The sequence below is a fragment of the Saccopteryx bilineata genome, chromosome 12, assembly GCF_036850765.1.
Source record: "Saccopteryx bilineata isolate mSacBil1 chromosome 12, mSacBil1_pri_phased_curated, whole genome shotgun sequence".
Classification (NCBI taxonomy): domain Eukaryota; kingdom Metazoa; phylum Chordata; class Mammalia; order Chiroptera; family Emballonuridae; genus Saccopteryx; species Saccopteryx bilineata.
The window spans coordinates 28,522,838-28,530,470 of NC_089501.1; positions in this window are offsets into that span (position 1 = coordinate 28,522,838).

Consider the following 7,633-nt stretch of genomic DNA (forward strand, 5'->3'; position numbering starts at 1 on the left):
CGAAGAACTTGCCAGGAAGATGAATAAGGAGGAGGAAGCAGCGTGGCAGTCTTTTGTAGCAGTTACAAAGAACTTCCTTGGAAACAGCAAAGCAGAAAACTATGAACCTCTGGTTCAAAGGATGCTGTTGGCTTTCCATGACATTGGATATAACATGAGCATTAAGATTCACTTCCGCCTGACCAGGCGGTGGCACAGTGGATAGAGCATCAGACTGGGATGTAAAGGACCCAGGTTCAAGACCCCGAGGTCACCGGCTTAAGCGGGGGCTCATCTGGTTTGAGCAAAAAAGCTCACCAGCTTGGACCCAAGGTTGCTGGCTCGAGCAAAGGGTCACTCGGTCTGCTGAAGGCCCGCGGTCAAGGCACATATGAGAAAGCAATCAATGAACAACTAAGGTCTCGCAACGAAAAAACTGATGATTGATGCTTCTCATCTCTCTCCATTTCTGTCTGTCTGTCCCTGTCTATCCCTCTCTCTGACTCTCTCTCTCTCTGTCCCTGTAATAAAATACACACACACACACACACACACATTAAAAAAAAAAAAAAAAAAAAAAGATTCACTTCCTAAACAGTCACCTTGATAAGTTTCCTGAAAATCTTGGAGCTGTTAGTGATGAGTAGACTTCTGCTGTAGCATCAAACGAGATTGTCCTCAACAAGTACACAAACGCAGGAGCTACAAATGCAAATTTTTGCCTGAATAGAATTTAAATAAGTTTTGCGCAAATTTTATAATTAAAATAAGTATTTTAATATGTTCTATTTCAAAATTGTAGACAAATTCTGATGCAATCATATCTTTTAGTGTATTAGTGTATTTACTGCATTATATAAATATAAATTATTATATTTTTACAAAGATGATTACCAAGAAGAGATTCTACTTCATTATGTTAAACTAAATGTTGAAAGTTTTACAATAAGATAAAAACCTAAAATCTTGAATTGCAAAAAACTTGTAGCAGATAGAGAAAAACTAATGTCAGATTTGAGATCAGCATACTCACATTAGGTAAGAACAAGTGTTTTTGTGGATGCAACAAAATTTTGTTCCCCAGTCTTCCTTCCTTCCTTCCTTCCTTCCTTCCTTCCTTCCTTCCTTCCTTCCTTCCTTCCTTCCCTTCCCTTCCCTTCCCTTCCCTTCCCTTCCCTTCCCTTCCCTTCTTTTTTTAAGTGAGAGGCAGGGAGGCAGAGAGACAAACTAACTCCTGCATACACCCTGACCAGGATCCACCTGGCAAGCCCCCTATAGGGTGATGCTCTTCTCATCTGGGGGCTGCTGCTCTGTTGCTCAGCAACTAAGCTATTTCAGTGCCTGAAGTGAGGTAATGGAGCTATCCTCAATATCTGGGACCAACTTGCTCAAACCATGACTGCAAGAGGGGAAGAAAGAGAGAGAGAGAAGGGGGAGGGGGAATGGAGAAAGAGATGGTCATCTCTCCTGGGGGCCCTGACCAGGAATCAAACCCAGGACTTCCAAATGCTGGGCCAATGCTCTACCACTGAGCCAACTGGCCAGGGCCTATCCATTTCCTGATGAGAAAGAATAGTAAATTATATTCTTCCTTAAAAGCTTAATCTACAATATGGTTCAGCACACATAACCATTGTGATTAGCAAAGTGTAGATCAGCGCAGAACATGACAATGATGCCTTTTACTATTAACATTGCAAAAGACAAGAAGCTGTCCATGGGCCTGGGATCCAACAGATGCTGAGTCGACTGACTATATACAACACTCCATGAAGATGCTTAGGTCAGACCTGAACATTCTATCTGGAGTACTTACTACTATCTGGAGTATTTATATCTAAAGGGCCTAACGTATCCCTAGAACTCAAAAACTCAATCAATAATAGTTATGGAAGCTAATAATAGTATGGAGGCTATGAAGTAAATTCAAAATTGTGTTTAGTTCAGAGCTCTGGGGACAGACCAAATGTTAGCAGGTCCTCCTAAATCTCCTATAACTGCTTTCAGAGACTAGGTTGACAGGTAAATGAGATCATACCGACGCCACCAGCTCTGGATATTTTCATGAATATTACAGGGAAGAGCTTTAGACAACTTTTGTATAACTATTCTCTGGCTACCAGAAAAAGAAGACTAGAACGAAGTGATATATTCAGCTTATATATTTTAGAAAGGATATTCTCTCTTTCTGAATTTATCTTAAGACACTACACTTTGAGTGTGAATGTCTAATTGTACTTGGAACTCTGACCCAGGTATTCTATTCACAAGAACCTACAGAGGGCAGCGTTCCACAAACTTTTGTAGGATGCGGGTGGTTATACTGGATCCCACTTCCTCAGTGTCTTAGAACGGAGAGGCCCAGTTAAGAAGTAACTTTATCCCTCTCACCACTCCCCTCCCCCCATGAGATGGGATGGCAGGGATCAACTGGGGCAGTGATTTGTAACAGAGGATCTCCCAGGCATGCTGCTCAGAACTCTGTCTTGCCTCTCAGGACTCTTGAAAACAGAACCTGAATAGACTTCTCCTGTGACCACAGCTCAAGCTAAGTTACTTTCAATAACAATAAAGAGAAATAATAACGAGGAAGAGGAGGAGGAAAAAGAGAGATGAAGAAGGAAGACAAGGAAGAGGAGAAGAGAAAGAGGGGAACAGAGAATAGGGGGGAAAAACAACTTTTATTGAAAGTATAACCAGTCACTGGGTTGAAGGCATTCCATAAAATCTCTAGTTTATGCACATAAGGACTCATAAGTAATAAATACTGTTTTTATTATTCTTTTACAAAGAAAGAAACTGAGAATTAGCTATTAAGTTTCTACTGAGGGGTAGCAAGGGAGATTGATTCTAGATTTGTCTTACTTTAAAGTCCCAAGCTCTTAACGACTACCAAGAATTTGAGGAAAGAAGTTAAAATGAAGTGTTTCCCTTCTTTATAACTGATTTCCCCCACAGACCTTCCAAACTGCTGGATAGAAAAAAATGAGATAACTATGTAAAGAGAATTTGATTTAATATCCATTTATGTATAGGTGGCCAGGAAATATTATTAATTACAAGCTAAGCAAATGAGATAACATATTAATAGTAATTTAAAAATATTTTAAAATTAGTATTTATAATTGTCTTAATCACTAAAATTATTATATTTTTATTAAAAATCTCTGAAAATAACCTTTACATATTTATTTCAATTAAAATCAAATTATGTATGTATTTAGAGAAATTTTTCAGGCTATCAGGTTTTATTTCTTGCTACAATGCTTTTATAATCCATCTTTACAGCTAGAACTGAATACATACAATGATAAGCTTTTCAATTAATTTTTACCATATTGTGATAGCAAATATACTTTCAGTTAATTGTCTTTGTTAGAACAGATGAATTTTATTATAAAAAATTAGCTGGTTCACAATTTTATTTAAATCAACATTATAATCTATTAAAACAGTATTTTGTGATATTCATATTTTCATAACTAAATTCAAAGTTTAATCAACATGTCTACAAAGCACATTGCCCAAACATTAACTACTTATCAGATAATCTACCACCATAGCAACAGGTGGGCCTTACTTGCTTTGGCAGGAGTTCAAAGTTTCTAGAAGGTTTGGTGGCTAAATAGCTATTTACCCTGATAAGCACTTTTGTTATATTTCACTGGCTGGACCACCATATGGAACTGATTTCAAAATGGAAAGATTAAGTAAAAGTTTATTCTTCTGTTGACACATTTTTATTGATCCTTCGAAATTTATCTCTTAAGTCTAAAAATTTCCCACTTTTTATGGTGACAAGCTTCTCCCAATGTCTCAGAGAAAATTTTTATTCTCCATGCCAAGTCAACAGATAGGATTTTCAATCTTTGTTCCAAGGATGTATTCATATTAATCAAGTATTACCTTAGCCTTCATTCCACTCAAGTCTGTGGCTATTAAAGCTACAAGATTGACTAGGAGGATTGTGGCATATTAGTGTTTTAATACGCAAAAGGTAAGGATGCAATCAATTTCTGGCTTTAATAACACCAAGGGACTCACTCCCTGTGAGCTCTAGCACTGGGGCAGCAGCTCAAAAGGTACCAGGGACACGCGAATGGGAATGAAACTGTCGGGATCAGGATGAGAGCTGGAGGGGCAGCATTTTCCTAGACAGCAGTGCTAGCCGAGGCCATTGCTCCCTTGCTGAACCCTTCCTCCACGTGGCCAGCAGGCAGGCACCATACCCGAGTCTCCATCCACCTCACTGTCACTGCTCACCAACCCTGGTGATTCACTGAGACCCTGCCCCACCCAACTTGCAGGCCCATCCAAACTCTTTCCAGTGGCTTTTCCTTATGAATGGCCTGTCTTGGCTCATGTTTCAGACTCTTAAAATCTTTCAAACAGTATCTGGCCTTGGCCAGCCAGGTGCATCTTGCTAAGTGGCTCCAGGCCCAATACTAGCAGCAAGCGCCCTTGGTGTGCAGCTTGACCTCTCCTGCGCACCTCCCTGCCCAGCACAGGTAGCAGCCACCTGCAGATCACCTTGCAGCTCATGCTGTGAAGCCTCAGGCAGAACACAGGCAGTGTCTGATCTTGGCGTGCACCTTTTGGAGACCCCAGTGCTAGCACACCAGTTTGACAACTTCAGACTATGACCAAGCACCATCCAAACATGTTCTCGAGTGACTCACTGAAGGGGTGGAATCAGTGAGCAGCAGAGCCCCGCTGAAGTAAGTCCTGAGCCAAGGGGTGGGTCCTTACACAGCTGATTCTCCATGATGATTGCACTCAGTCTTTGCAACTGACTTGCCTGGAAATAAATCACTCCCATTGATGTTCCAACAGCAATGAAGGCCCAACTACAACAGGGAGGTGTACACAGCCCACATGGAGAGTGAAGGGTCACGGGAGGAATCAGGGGCAAGTTAGGGGTGCACCTGGAGTGCCCAGCTCCAGTGAGCAGGGAAGTTGTGCCCAGGGACCCTACAGGAAAGAGAAGAGAGAGAGCAGGAAATAGGAAATCCATTTGAAAAATTATAAAAATTTTTTTGGCACAATACTTTTTAGATATAGATATTAGAGACCTGTTTTGAAATACATACTATATGTAGAAAAAGAAAAAAAAAACAATCCTATATTGTATAATTATATAGACAATATATACATAAATATATATATGTATATTATGTATATATATTTACAATGATATGTTGGTCTGTTTGGCTAACAACATATAGCACAAGTGATGTCACTTCCAAGATTAGGTTATAGGAGGCTGCAGCTTCCATCTTAAGCTACCTCTCTCTATATCTATCTATCTATTGTGATAAGGTGCTGAAGAATTGCAAAAATTGTTAACATTAGTATTTTAAAAGGAAGAGTCAGGCCCCCTTACCCCTCTTCTCTGAAAAAAAACCTCCCAGAGAAAGAGATTAAAGAGGCAAAAGTTAGTCAGTAACTAATCATAGTTCTCTGAAAGGACTGAGGCCACTACTTGCTAGACAGCAAAGAAGGTAAAACTTATTTGAAAACTTCCTCTTCCCCATCCTTAAGAGCCTTTAGGGGACAATGTTTACATATCTTAACTTAAAATTCCTACACTGATTCTAACTCTTCCTCCCCTCCTGGAGTCCTGAGAGTGACTATACCTCTAGACAAAGGGACCACGAGCCCACTCCCCTTGCTTGAAAAACCTGCATTCTGTAACATTTTATACGCTTTCTAATACTCATCCCTTTTGAAATTCTTTGTATGTATAAAACTTGTAAACTAAAGCAAGCGGGAACTAAATTATTAGGTTTCCTAATAAACTGGCCCCAACACTTTTAGCAAAGGTAATTTCATTTAGCTTCTCTCCCTATCCTAAGCTTACATTTCGTTGTAGCGACAGGGATGGGGGTAGACACTAGAAGATTTGGGAATGTCTTTGCTGGGTATGTAAAACATTTAGCACTACTGTGTTATCTTGTGGTCTTGATATGTGGGAATCCTTTTTCCCTTTCATGATCCTATAGCTAAATGTTGTAAGCTTGTTAGTAGTATAATTGACTGTTGTATCATGCTCCCCTTCCTTACCCACCCCAACCAGTACTTGATTTTGTATAAAAGAAGGTTCAGAACTGTAAGAGGGCCTACATGATTTGGGACCGTGCCCCAGGTAGCTAGCTAGCTGGCTAATAACTCCTCAAACTTCTTCTGTAACCTGTCTGGTGTCTCTATGTGACCTGCAGATTGCAGTACTTTATAACACTATCATCATCTATCATCTTTATATCTAATGCTATGACCATCTCCAGCTCTATCTCATCACTTCCTCTAGAAGACAGCTGCTTTTTTGCAAAACCTTTCAGGAAGGCTATGGAGAGGATCAAGTTGTAAGGAACAGAAGCCTTCAACCAGCTGGCAGCAAGGCACTGAGCCTGCCAACAACACTGAGAGAGCTTAGAATCAGAGTCTCCAGGCCTGGAGCCTTGAGATGACTATAGTCCTGGTGTCAGGTGACTTACAGCTTGAAGAAAAACCTTAAGCCAGAAAACCCAGCTCAACTATCAGGGGCTGTCTTTCAGAAACTGGGTAATGTAGTGTTTGTGGTTTTAAGCTGTTAAATTTGGGAGTAATTTGTTATGTCACATTTGTCAATATTGAACCGAAAGAAGCATTCTGTGTTGCTTGAAGCATTTAATATTTTACGTCTGTAACTAATACATTAGCAGTTGTATGCTTTACATCTGTAACTAATACATTAGCAGTTGTATGATGATATTGAGGCTTGCCATTGATGATTCCTGTTCCTGAATATATAAATAACTTTTTTATTTTCTAATAGTTTTTTGGAAAACATCAGTCAATGTCACCCAAACGCCTAAGACAAATTTTATGTAAGTTTTTAGTGCATGAAAAAGTATTTTTTAGGAAAAGTTTTAGCCACGAAAGTGTTTATTTCAAATGAGACGTGGCTGGCCTCATTTGGATCATTGCTGCAAGTGCCTTGATCTCTTTTGCAGAAAGTCGTGTCTTGTGCAGTGCAAGGTTGATATGAGGCTGAGGTATAGTTTAATAGATCTAAATCCCATAAAACAAATGTCATGCTGTTAATAGTAATACTATTTTCAACATTGAGTAGTCATAATACATGGGATATATATATCTTATGCTATTTGAAATACATTATTTAGATGTTATGCAGTGGTACTGCTGTGTGTATTGTGACCCTTGGGCAATGCTATTTAACTTAAAAAAGTTAGACCCTTGACTCAAAGTCAACAGCTGACCCTAAACCCACTGTTTTAAGAAAGATATAAATAAGGAACTCTTCACAGATCGTAAGGGACAGCACTCCCAGTGATTCACACTTAGAGCTGTTACCTGTACTTCAATTCATTACAGAAAAACAAAAACGAAATAGCATCAAGTCTCAAGAAAAACAGAGTACTTAACTCAATTGCAAAATTGCTTGCATCACATTTTATTTCCTCAGTGGTTTTTTCACACACACATTTAATTTAACCAAATAATTCAAGCACAGTTTTATTGGTAGCAAAACAGCGGCAGGTGTCAGCCTGGACCTCAGTTCTGTGATCTCAGTACTTGAATTCAGAGCCAACACTCACACAATAATAGAAAATTTATTTAGAAAGTCGCAGAGGTAGAAGTGAGTTATAGAAGG